At 42.3% G+C, this 14,005-nt stretch overlaps 1 protein-coding gene across 2 annotated transcripts in view; it reads right to left on the bottom strand.

Annotated features, from left to right (window-relative positions):
- The window catches only part of NGEF (neuronal guanine nucleotide exchange factor), a 92,480-nt gene that overhangs the window by 23,537 nt on the left and 54,938 nt on the right, over positions 1 to 14,005 (bottom strand). The window lies entirely within an intron of this gene.

The following is a 14,005-nucleotide window of genomic DNA, read 5'->3' as shown; positions in this document are numbered from 1 at the left end:
CTAAATGGTAATATCACTTTGTTAAAATAGGTATGTGCGTGCTCAGTCACTTCAGTCATGTCCAGCTCTTTGTGACCCCATTGTAGCCCACCAGGCTCCTCTGTCCATGGATTCTCCAGGCAAGAATACTGGAGTGGGTTGCCATGCCCTCCTCCAGGGGATCTTCCCAATCCAGAAACTGAATCAGTGTTTCTAATGTTACCTGCATTGCCAGGCAGATTCTTTACCACTAGCACCACCTGGAAAGCCCAAACTAGGTATAAACGCTTGCAATATCTGATGTTTTGGGTGATGGCTACTGTCCATCTTAAAGCATGGGACTATTGGGGACTAATTTGCTGAATTATTTGGGGTTTATCCTACAGAGACAAATATATGATTCAATGAAGGTTGGTAAATAAAACAACCATGACTTAATTTTCTGATAGAAAATTAAAACACACGAGCAGTTTCCTAGTCAAATGGACAGTCTTCTTCTGGGGGAAAAAAAAAAGAAAGAAAGTATATTTAAGTTCTAAGTTGTAAAAACAGGTTGAAAAGCAACAAAAAACACAACTCTGATTTCAGAGGTTGATCAGACTCAGGCTGCAAGTTCCACCCAAACTGGCTAGCGCCCTGGGAAGTCCCCTTCCACCTTGTTCCCAGGGGAATGGAATTGGGAAATTAGTTCAGACACGTATGGGCGGTGTCACCACAGTGCCAGCCGGGGTGTGTGCGTGCATCCTTGTTTCCATGGAGATGCTCGAAATATCATGCCCTGCTCAATTTTTTGAGCTCTGTACAGCCAGTTCCCCAAGATCATGGAGACTTTGTCTTTATCTGGTCTGGGGACACAACCCACACCAGTGGCAGGGGCGACTTCTCCAGGGGATGGTGCTAGAGCAGGATCCCAGCTTCTCCTTTATTTCTCACGACACTGGTGCCAGGTGTGGCGAAAGTCAAGCAATGCAGTGACCGTCCCCACCTCTCCCATTTGAACACCCAACCCTTCCCCAGCGGCCTTCTTCTTAAGTTTATGATTTGAATATTTGTCTAGTTATTTTCTCAAACCATCACGTTCTCAATCAGTAATTGAGAAACATTCCAAACAGGAGGGTGGGAACCAAGAGCTTCAGAGTTAAGTTAAAAAACAAAAAGTAAACCCAGGAAACCTACATGACATCTAAGAGAACATGTTCCAATGTCAACTGCCTAATTTTTATACTTTAAAGAGGAGGAGGGGAAACAGACAATTTTATTCTTAAATCCTGATTCTTTCAGTGACCAACTGAGACTCAGACCTACCAAAAGGCCACCATTTGAGGGTTATTTTCCTCGTGTGAATGGGAGTTCGCTGGGATCTGCTGCTTTTGTAGCTAAAGAAAGAGATGCTTCAACAACAGATTGGGCTGCCAGAACAAGTTGCCTGACTTGCTTTGATAAATGAAAAGATAACCTGATGCAGAAGTCTCTGATTTGGAACATAAAATCTGAAGATCTCAGTGTTGTGTCCATTGCCAGATGTTAAATAGAAACTCACATTAAGTTCTTTAACATAGACATGAAAAGTCACTAGTCCATAAAGACTCAGAACGAGATGCACTGAAGCTTGCATGCCTGTGTTATTCACTACTGCATGGGACCATGGTTACTCTTATGTCGTCCTAACTTACTTAAATACTTTTGGTCCGATGCATTGAAAATGACAAAAATATCTTTAGTTTCTATGCCCACTCTACTATACATGTAATGCTCTATCTTGCCTTTTAAAAATAGTATGTCATGAATATTCACCCATTCTTTGAAAACATGCTTTTTAATGTTTGTGTCTTTGCATAGCTGTACACTGTCTTTAAAATAAAAAATTCCCTATCGTTGGGCATTTATGCTTCTTCCTCCATCCCTCCCTAATTTTTTCTTGAAAGGACAGCCTAATAAATATTTGTGTACCTTTCTGATTATTCTTCAAGATAAATTTCTAGAAGCAGAAACACTAGACAGTATATGAACACATTCTTATAAGGAGACTGGTACAAATATTGCTCTCTCTCTTCCCATCAGCTGTGCTCAAGAGCATTCATTTAAAAATCCACCCAACATGAGGTTTTAAATGTATTTATATTCAAAAGCCTCTGCTATTTTGAAATGCCTGGTGCCTCAGTGTTGCTTAATTGTACTTCTGTCATTACCAGTGAGTTTGGTGGGTTTTTTTTTTTTCCTGTTTTCATTTAATCACCAGCCACTGTTCTTAAGAGAATTGTTTAGCCTATTTTTCTTTAGGGTGCTCACTGTTTTCTTATCAATAGGGCTCTCTAATTGATGGAAAACCTGCGTTTTGCTAATGTACACAAAAAGAACTAATTTTCAGTTCTTTATAATATATTTTCTGGACACATCTCATGACATTTGGGACCTCAGTACCTCGACCAGGGATCAAACCAATGCCATTTGCATTGGGAGGAAGAGTCTTAACCTCTGGACCACCAGGGAACTCTCCCAAACGACTACTTTTTGCATGCTGATTTTATAACCCACCACCTCCCTGAACTGCCTTGATAGATCCAGTATCATTGACTCCCTCAGGCTCTTACGTAGGCAGCCATCCCTGACAGATAATGGTGGGTCTGACTTTCCTTCTCTATGGGTTTATGTCTTGTTCTTTCCTCGTTGCATTGCACTAGCCACAGCTTTCAGAACCACCACCGGGTTATCAAGCATCATTGTCTTGCCTTTATTGCCACCAGCAATTCTTCATTACATAGGACGCTTTTATAGATCTGAGATGCTTTTAACAAATTTCAGCAACTATGCTTCTGACTTTTGTTTAGATGGAAACTGATGTACCACTTCCCTTTCCAACCTCTTTGAAGACTGGGGTATTTTTCTCCTCTGGCCTATTAATATGATAAATTTTGGTTTCAAACATTATACTGTGTTTGCAGTAATTTCTGTGCCCAATGTTATTCCTCTAAAGTATCTCCAGATTTTATTTTCTTATGCTGTATGTAAATGACTGCCTTAATTCAGAGCCAGACAGATCACTGTTTTATTATATTTGGAGAGAAGGGGCAGAAAATACTTAACCTAAATGAGGACATCTCTTTTTACGTGTCAGCTTTTAAATGAACATACAGTAAAATTGACTTTTTGGTGTATATCGTTCTATGAATTTCGACCTTTGTATAGATTCTTGTCACCAACACTACAAGCAGGACACACCAGAGCTCCATCGCTTCAAACATTCCTGGGCTTCCCACTTGAGTCACAGCCTCCCCCCACCCCTCACCCCTGGCAACCACTCATCTGTTCTCTATCCCTATAGCCTTGTCCTGTTCAGAATGTCATATAAGTGGAATCACATACTATGGAAACGTTCTGACTTCTTTCACTCAGCAAAATGCCTCTGAGATTCATCTGAGTTGTGTCAACAGTTCATTTCTTTTTATTACTGAGTAGTGGTAAAGAACCCACCTGCCAGATGTAAGCAACGTGGGTTCGATCCCTGGGTCGGGAAGATCCCCTGGAAAAGGAAATGGCAACCCTCTCCAGTATTCTTGCCTGGAGAAGCCCATGGACAGAGAAGCCAGGCGGGCTACAGCCTATGGGGTCGCAAAGAATTGGACATAACTTAGCGACTAAACAACAATATGCATTGTATGAATGTTCCTGTGTCTATTTATCCATCTGTTAGAGGACATTTGAGTTGTTACCAGCTTTTGACAATTATGAACAGACTTAGTATAAACATCTGTGTACAGATTTCTGTATGAACACAGATTTTTGCTTCTCTGGGGTAGTGGTTCTCAGCTACCAACAATTTTTGCTCCCTGGATGATACTCAGCGAGGTGGAGAGACACTGTAGGTTGTTACATGTGGGGGCAGGGGTGCTACAAGGCATCCAGCAGCAGAGGCCCGGGATGGTGCTAAACCTGCAAAGAATAGGAAGGAGAGCATTCCCTGAACCAAGGAGGAAGCAACCCCAAATTCAATAGCGTTGCTATGGAGACACCACTGTAGGTAAATACCCAGGACTGGGATCGCTGGCTTGGAGGGAAGTGCACGTTTCACTTTATAAGAAGCTGTCAATGATTCTCCAGAGCAGCTGTACCGTTTTGAAATCAGCAGTGTATGAGAGTTCCAGTTGCTCCACAGTAGCACTGGTCATTGTATTTCAAGTGTTTTCAGTCAGTGTTCACTATTTTTAAAAAATATTTATGTATTTATTTGCTGTGTTCAATCTTAGTTGTGGCAGATGGGCTTCTCTGCTTGTGACTCTCGGGTTTAGCTGCCCTGCAGTACGTGGGATCTTAGTTCCCGGAGCAGGGACTGAACGCACGTTGCTTGCATTGCAAGGAAGACTCATAATCACGGGACCACCAGGGAAGCCCTAGTGTTTATTATTAGTTCTAAGAGTTTTTCTTTTTTTGGGGAGATTCTTTGAGATTTTCTATGTCCACATCATACCATCTGTGGAGAAGTGTAGTTCGTTCGTTGCTAACTTCCCTGGAGACTTCCTCTTTAACTCAATGATTACATAGAAACATGCTGCTTGATTTCCAAGCGCTAGGAGGTTTTCCTGTTATTTTTATGTTGTTGATTTCTGTTTAATTCTATTTTGGCTAGGTCACACTCTGTGTGATTTAAATTCTTTTAATTTGTTAAAGTGCGGTGTGGTCTATCTTGGTGAATATTCCACGTGCACTTGAAAAAGTGTATTCTGCTACTGTTGAGTGCCTTATAAATGTTAATTCATTCCAGTTGGTTTGAGGGCATTCAATTCTTCTTATATCCTTACTGATTTTATGTTCACTAGTTCTCCTAATTACTGAGAGGAGTGCTGACGTCTTTATAATTGTGGATTTTATTTTTAATGTGAAAATGGGTGGTGCTAGTGACAAAGAACTCACCCGCTAATGGAGGAGACATAAGCAACATGGGTTTGATCCCTGGGTTGGGAAGGTCCCCTGGAGAAGGAAATGGCAACCCAACATTTCTGATTTGAGGTTTTTACATTGTTTAAACTTATTTTCTTGTTTTGCTGCATTGTAGTGAGAGAGTAGGACCTATACAATTTTAATAAATATTTATTGAGCTTTTTCTTAAGGCTTAATATATGGCCACTTTTTGATGGTGTTTACGGACATTGGGAAATAAAATATTGCCTCATTTTTGAGCACTGTGTTCAACAGAAACATAATCTGGGTCTCATATACAATTTAAGGTTTTCTAGTAATCACATTTAAAAAAGGTAAAAAATTTTAATATATTTTATTTAATCTAATATATCCAGGATATTAAGTCAACATGTAACACAGAAACTATTGATGATAGTTTGCTTTCTTTTTCTGTGTCTCAAGTCTGGAAGACTTGCTATGTGTTTTATACACTCAGCCCATTTCAATGAGGGTTGGTCACATGTCAAGTGCTGAAGAGCCACGTGTCACCGGGGGCTAACCAAGTGGGCAGTGCAGCTTTAGAGAGCAGAGTTCAGTGAAAACACCTAAAGTCGCCTCACTCCTGTCGGCAGGCTCCTTCACCCCTGCTGTGCCCCACTCTTAGAAGCAGGAGGGTGGGCGTGACAGCTTCTGTGCAGGTCTCTGCCTGACTGCTCCACCCGAGCTTCCATTTCAAGACACTGTCACAGTTACCTATCCCTGTAAACTGTACCCCTTGGGAATGGACTTCCTAATCATACAACACAACATCCAGAAGAGTAGGTTTAAATGAAGAAAAAGACTGATGGATTTTCTATAAAAATGGAAAAAGATTTTTCAGTAGAGAAAGATACAACTGAAGAAGGCTTGAGCGTTGTCAGCCTGCTGCCAGCTCCTTATCTGTGCTCACTCATTTGATCTTCACAACCCTATGTATGAGCTCAGTTTCACAGACAAGGAAGCATAGGCACAGAGAAGTTAAGTAATGTGTCTAACTTCAGGGTCGGGAAGATCCCCTGGAGAAGGGATTGGCTGTCCACTCCAATATTTATGGGCGTCCCTGGTAGCTCAGATGGTAAAGAATCCGCCTGCAGTGTAGGAGACCTGGGTTTGATCCCTGGGTTGGGAAGATCCCCTGGAGGAGGGCGTGGCAACCCGCTCCAGTAGTCTTGCCTGGGGAATCCCCATGGACAGAGGAGCCTGGCGGGCTACAGTCCGTGGCGTCGCAAAGAGTCAGACACGACTGAAGTGACTTAGCACGCACCCATGCACGAACCACAAGGGCATTTGCCGTCTGCCTCTGCAGAGACCGAACCCCGCGTTGCTGCAGCTGTTGGCCTTCAACACCCCTTGAGGGAGTTCGGGGTGCAGAGTGAGGAACTCTGTGCTCCGGGGAATGTGGTGGAACAAGTCTTTAGATAGTTAGATATTTTCAGGAACTCATTTCATGACCCCAATCCTTGCATCTCCTCCTATCTAGAAAAGCACTAAATCCCTTCATGATGATATCAGCTCCTCCTGACTAGCAGAAAGCCTTTGTAAAATGAATGCTTGATTGTACTGAACTCCTCCTTCACCAGAATCTTATATATTGACCTTGCCCCACTGCCTCTTTGGAGTACGCTCTCAGAGCTATCTGAGGCGCTGTCTCCAAGCTGCAATCCTCACTTTGCCCCAAATAAAACAACCTGCAACTCTACATTGTGCATCTTTTTAGCCGACGAGGAGAATCCAGAAATCCCGTGGACAGGGGAACCTGGCAGGCTACAGTCCATGGGGTCACAAAGAGTCAGACACAACTGAACTAAACCACCACCACACCACCTCCATCACTTAAAATGCACTTCACTTTCGGTCCACAATTCCATTCCGGGTATCTATCATACAGCTGAGGCTTCCCAGGTGGTACCAGTGGTGGAGAATCCAGTCAATGCAGGAGACTTACTAGACGTCAGTTCGGTCCTTGGGTCAGGAAGATCCCCTGGAGGAGGAAATGGCAACCCACTCCAATATTCTTGCTTGGAAAAATTCCACGGACAGAGGAGCCTGGTGAGCTACAGTCCAAGGGGTTGCAGAGAGTTGGACACGACTGAGTGAGCACTGAGTGACTGATGGAGCGGACAGCTGTGGTCTCCTGGGAGCATGAAGATGCAGGCCCACAGAAGTTCTCCTAACCCAGCCCTGAGTGACGCGTGCTCCTGCGAGGGTCCATTGCGGGCCGGGCACAGGCTGTCCCCCACCGTCCCCCCACCACCTGAAGCGTCTCTCCCCACCTGTGAGCCCTGTGCTTGTCCTTAAACTTATTCAAGCCAGTCGTACTTGTTCTGCAATTATGTCCTCAAGTGAAAAAAACGAGAGAATTCTCAGTGCAAAGGAAGTTGTTTTTATGAAAGTAACCTGGAAGCTCTCAGAGATCAGTGAAAGTCAAGTTGCTAAAAACCAAAACCAGAATCAAACTGCTCTTGAATAAAACAAGTGTAAAATACGGGGACAGCATCATAAGGATCGATAAGGATTTTGCACTTAAGAGTCTTCACAAGTGTCTAAAGTCCAAAATCACACAGTGTGTAATGACTGCAATTTATCAGGAGAAAGTGAAAACAGTTGGTCCTCCAGCCAGGAGCCAAGAAAAGGCCTGCACACAAGTACATTTTTTTAAACAATGAAAATGTATTAATGAGTAGCTTATTTAATTTTAAAACAAAAATAAAGTGATAATCTTTAACTGTGCAAAATGACATCACTGTTCTCTTTGGTAACTTTTCTTGCTCTGAATTCTAATCTGTGTGATAATATTGTGGGTTTAGTTTTCTCATCAGTTGGATAATTTCTGGCTCTCAATGGAGGATTTAAGCAATTTACATTTATGATTATAGTACATATGTTTGCTATGAACTCTGCCACCTTATTTTATACTTTTTTTTTTTATGCTGACCTTTCACTGTTTGCTTTTCTTTTCTTATAAGATCCCTGCTTTCTCTGCTTTTGGCTTGTTGTTGTAAGGGATTTATACCATGTTTTAAGTTCCACTGGGGTTTATCTCTAAGCTTTCCAAAGTAATTTAAATTTATTTATCTAATTATCAAGGTAAAAAAAAAAAAACAAAAACAAGAATTCTCTCAAAAACTAGACACTTTTCCTTATTTTGAGGACTAGGAAAAAGGCCCATGATGGTAATATTGTGTGAAAAACAGCCAAATGCAAAATTGCACTGTCTAATTCCTTTTATATGAAAGTCAAACTTAGGGATGGTGCAAGGGAAACAAAAGCAAAAACAAACTCACGGGACTACATCAAACTAAAAGCCTTTTGCCCAGAGAAGGAACCAATCAACAAATGAAAAGGCCAACTACTGAATGGGAGAAGATATTTACACACGATATATCTGATAAGGGATTAATATCCAAAGTATTCAAGGAACTTATACAACTGACCATTAAAAAACAACTAAACAATGAGCAGAGGATCTGAATAGATGTTCTTCCAGAGAAGACACACAGATGACCAAAGACATGTGAAAAGATGCTCCACATCACTGGTCATCAGGGACATGCAAATCAAAACCACAGGGAGTTGTCACGTCACACTTGTTAAAATAGCTATTATCAGAAAGACAACAAATAACAAGGGTTGGAGAGGATGTGGAGAAAAGGGAACATTCACGCACTGTTCGTGGGACTGTAAATTGATTCAGCCACTATAGAAAACAGTATGGAGATTACTCAAAAAATGAATAATAGAACTACCATATGATCCAGCAATTCTACTCCTGGGTATTGATCTGAAGAGAGCAAAAACACTAATTCTAAAGATATCTCCACCTCTGTGTTCACTGCAGTATTATTTACAGCAGCCAAGATACAGAAGCAACTGAAGTGTTCATCAACAGATGAACAGATAAAGAAGATATGTCACACACACATACACACACGCTATGGAATAACTGCCATAAGAAAGAATGAAATCTTGCCATTTGAGCCAACGTGGATAGAACTAGAGAGTATCATGCTAAGTGAAATAAGTCAGACAAAGACAAATACTGTTAAGTGTATAAGATTCACTTACATGTGGAATCTAAAAAACAAAACAAGTGAACAAACACAACCAAATAGAAACATACAGAAAACAAACAGGGTGGGTAAGGTTAGGGGAAGGAAAGAAATAGGTAAGGGAGATTAAAAGGTACAAATTTCCAGCTGAAAAATAAGTGAGTCAGGGGTGTGAACATCATGGGTATGAAACGTACAGTGTGGGGAATATAGTGAATAGTGAAAGAAAGTGAAGTTGCTCAGTCCTGTTCCACTCTTTGTGACCCCAGGGACTGTGCAGCTCCTGTATCCATGGGATTTTCCAGGCAAGAATACTGGAGTGGGTTGCCATTTCCTTCTCCAGGGGATCTTCCCTACCCAAGGATCAAACCCGGGTCTCCCGCATTGCAGGCAAACTCTTTACCGTCTGAGCCACCTGGAAATCAGAATATAGTGAATACCTATGTAACACTTCTGTATGGTGGCATGCTGTAACTAGACTAAGTCAAAACATCTTAGGTGACCATTTTGAAATGTATAGAAGAACCAAATCATTATGTTGTATAATGGGAACTAAAACAGTGTTGTAGATTAATTACATGGCAAAAACAAAAAAACTTATAGAAAAAGAGATCAGACTATGGTTAACAAGGCGGGAGTGGGGTGGGGTGAAGTACAGAGACGGGGAAAGGAAATTGACTGAGGCAATCAAAAGGTACACACTTCCAGTAATAAGATGTAATGTATAATATGATAAATATAATTAACACTACTGTTAATTACACAGTATATATGAAAGTTAAGAGAGTAAATCCTGAGTTCTCAGCGTAAACAAACATTTTTTTCTTTATTTCTTTACGTTGTATCTAATGAGGTAACAGGGGATCACTAAACTTACTGTCTACCCTCTGACGGATGAGAAGAAGGGGCTTGTGCAAGTTTCCTGGCGGGAGGGACTGGCTGTGGGGAAAACTGGGTTTTGCTCTGGTGCAGGGCCACGCTCAGCAAATCTTCAATCAAATATTCTGCTGACGGTGGGGTTCATGCTTCCTCCCTGTTATTTGTTTGGCCTGAGGCGGCCCAGTCTTGGAGTCTACGGTACCGGCTCTACGGTAGAAAAGGCTGAACCAAAGCAGAAACAGCTCCCGGCTGCAGATGTGTCTGGTGGTGAAAGTCAAGTCTGACGTTGTAAAGAACAATACTGTGGAGGAACCTGGAATGTTAGATCCATAAATCAAGGTAAGTTGGATGTGGTTAAGCAGGGGGTGGCAAGAGTGAACATCGACATCTTAGGAATGCCGTGAGCTAAAATGGATGGGAATGGGCGAATTTAATTCAGATGACCATTATATCTACTAGTGTGGACAAGAATCCCTTAGAAGAAATGGAGTAGCCCTCATAGTCAACAAAGGAGTCCAAAATGCAGCACTTGGGTGCAATCTCAAAAACGACAGAATGATCTTGTTTCTAAGGCAAACCATTCAATATCACAGTAATCCAAGTCTATGCCCCAAGGACTGATACCAAAGAACCCAAAGCTGAACGATTCTATGAAGACCTATAAGACCTTCTAGAACGAACAACAAAAGATGTCCTTTTCATCATAGGGGATTGGAACACAAAATTATGAAGTCAAGAAACACCTGGAGTAACAGGCAAGTTTGGCCTTGAAGTACAGAATGAAGCAGGGCAAAGGCTAATAGAGTTTTGCCAAGAGAACGCACTGGTCATGGCAAACACCCTCTTCCAATAACACAAGAGAAGACTCTACACATGGACATCACCAGATGGTCCATACTGAAATCAGATGGATTATGTTCTTTCCAGCCAGAGATTGAGAAGCTCTATACAGTCAGCAAAAACAAGACTGGGAGCTGACTGTGGCCCAGATCCTGAACTCCTTATTGCAAAATTCAGACTTAAATTGAAGAAAGTAGGGAAAACCACTAGACCATTCAAGAATGACCTAAATCAAATCCCTTATGATTATACAGTGGAAGTGACAAATAGATTCAAGGGATTAGATCTGATAGACGAGTGCCTGAAGAACTATGGACAGAGGTTTGTAACACCGTACAGGAGGCAGTGACTAAAACAATCCCAAAGGGGAAAAAATGCAAGAAGGCAAAGAGGCTGTCTGAGGAGGCCTTACAGATAGCTGAGAAATGAAGAGAAGTGAAAGGCAAAGGAGAAAAGGGAAAGATACACCCAACTGAATGCAGAGTTCTGGAGAATAGCAAGGAGAGATAAGAAAGCCCTCTTAATTGAACAATATAAAGAAATAGAGGAAAGCAACAGAACGGGAAAGACTAGAGGTCTCTTCAAGAAAATTAGAGATACCAAGGGAACATTTCATGCAAAGATGGGCTCAATAAAGGGCAGAAATGGCAAGGACCTAACAGAAGCAGAAAAGATTAAGAAGTGACAAGAATACACAGAAGAACTGTACAGAAAAGGTCTTAATAACCTGGTTAACCATGATGGTGTGGTCGCTCACCTAGAGCCAGACATCCTGGAGTGTGAAGTTAAGTGGGCCTTAGGAAGTATTACTTACAAACAAAGCTAGTGGAGGTGATGGAATTCCAGCTGAGGTATTTCAAATCCTAAAAGATGATGCTATTAGAAGTGCTGCACTCAATATGCCAGCAAATTTGCAAAACTTACCAAAATTTGGCCACAGGACTGGAAAAGGTCAGTTTTCATTCCAGTCCCAAAGAAAGGCAATGCCAAAGAATGCTCAAACTGCTGTACAATTGCACTCATCTCACATGATAGTAAAGCAATGCTCAAAATCCTTCAAGCTAGGCTCCGACAGAACAAGAACTAAGAACTTCCGGATGTACTAGCTGAATTTAGAAAAGACAGAGGAATCAGAGATCAAATTGCCAACATTTGCTGGATCATACAAAAATCAAGAGAATTCCAGAAAAACTGCTTCACTGACTACCCTAAAGCCTTTGATTGTGTGGATCGCAACAAACTGAGGAAAATTCTTAAAGAGATGGGACTAACAGACCATCTTACCTGTCTCCTGAGAAACCTGTATGCAGGTCAAGAAGCAACAGTTATAATCCAACATGGAACAACAGACTAGTTCACAATCAGGAAAGGAGTATATCCAGGCTATATATTGTCACCATGCTTATTTCGCTTATGTGTAGGGCACATCATGTGAAATGCCGAGCTGAATGAACCACAAGCTAGAATCAAGATTGCCAGGAGAAATAACAACCTCAGATATACAGAAGACACCACCATTATGGCAGAAAGCAAAGAGGAACTAAAGAGCTTCTTGATGAAGGTGAAAGAGGAGAGTGAAAAAGTTGGCTTAAAACTCAACATTCAAAAAACGAAGATCATGGCATCCATTCCTATCACTTCACGGCATGTAGATGGGGAAAAAGTGGAAACAGTGGCAGATTTTATTTTCTTGGGCTCCAAAATCACTGTGGACAGTGACTGCAGCCATGAAATTGAAACATGCTTGCTCCTTGCAAGAAAAGGTATGACAAACCTAGTCAGCATGTTAAAAAGCAGAACTATCACTTTGCTATCCAAAGTCCATACAGAGTCAAAGCTATGGTTTTCCAGTACTCATGTATGGATGTGAGAGTCGGAACATAAAGAAGGCGAATGCTGAAGAAATGATGCTTTTGAACTGGACTGGATAAGACTCTTGAGAATCCATTGGACAGCAAGGAAGTCAAACCAGTCAATCCTAAATGGAATTTTCCAACCCCGAATATACACTGGAAGGACTGATGCTGAAGCTCCAATACTTTGGCCACCTGATGCGAAGAGCTGACTAATTGGAATAGACCCTGATGCTGGAAAAGGTTGAAGGCAAAAGGAGAAGGGAGTGGCAGAGGATGAGATGGTTGGATAGCGTCACAGACTCAATGGACATGAATATGAGTAAACTATGGGAGATGGTGAAGGACAAGGAAGCCTGGCGTGCTCTAGTCCACGGGGTCACGAAGAGTCAGAGACAGCTTAGCGATGAAAACAACTACTCTGGTCATTATTTCATGACGCATGGAAGGCAAATCATAGATCTTAAACTTATACAGTGAAGTGTGCCGATTATATCTCAAATAAAACTGGAAGGAAGAAAAGGTGAGTGATGGTGGCTCTATCTGAGGTGGTGGAGCCCCTGGGTCTCTCAGGTAGGAGGGATGGCCACCTGCAGCGGGGCTTCTCCCTGGGTTCTAGACCTTCCACGTGGTTGCTTTGGGTGGCAAAGCCTGCTGGGATTTCCTCAGTCTAGCTCCACCTGCCTCGTGGAGATCTCCTGACCATGCATCTTTGCTTCAGGTGGGGCACGTGCTTCTTTATGTCCTCTCACCAGTATCCTGTGAGAAGCTGGGAGGAGCCCCGTAGGATGACTAGACACTTCTGACATCAGTTTCATTAAAAAAAAAAAAAAAATTCCTGTGGCATTGCTTTCAAATCATCGCTCATGAGTCACAAGTGGTGTCTGACTCTAAAACCACCTCTTCTGAGTCTGCTGGACAGGACGCAGTGGACCCTGGGTGGCCCTTCAAAAATCGAGTGTCATCAAGGCTTCTCAAGGAGCAAAGGCATCATACCACCGGAGCCTGCGTTTGATGAACCCGGTCGGGAGCTAGTCTCAGCCTTGGTCAGTATGTGTGCACACAGTTTGCAGTCTTGCCTTTTAAATAAATGAGAAGAACGAACGTTTCTACAGAATCTCGCACAGGTGGGCCGAGAGCTAAAGAAAGTCAGGACTGAAACTAGGAACAAGCTCAAGGGCGGGCTTTAAGGAGCATGTGAGTGGGGGGACTGGGGAAACGGGGCGTGAGAAGTTAGAGATGACAGAACTGGATTGAGCAGGGACTTCCCTGGCTGCCCAGTGGTTAAGACTTCGCCTTCCAATGCAAGGGGTGCAGGTTCGATCCCTGGTCGAGCAGCTAAGATCCCACAGGCCTCATGGCCAAAAACCCAAAACATTCAATGGAAGCAGCATTGTAAGAAATTCATTACAGACTTTAAAAATAGCCCACATTAAAAAAAATCTTAAAAGAACTAATTCGACTCTCTGT

The sequence above is a fragment of the Odocoileus virginianus genome, chromosome 5 (genome assembly GCF_023699985.2).
Source record: "Odocoileus virginianus isolate 20LAN1187 ecotype Illinois chromosome 5, Ovbor_1.2, whole genome shotgun sequence".
NCBI lineage: Eukaryota > Metazoa > Chordata > Mammalia > Artiodactyla > Cervidae > Odocoileus > Odocoileus virginianus.
Note: the sequence above shows the minus strand (reverse complement) of the source record. Positions and strands in the feature narration are given on the sequence as shown.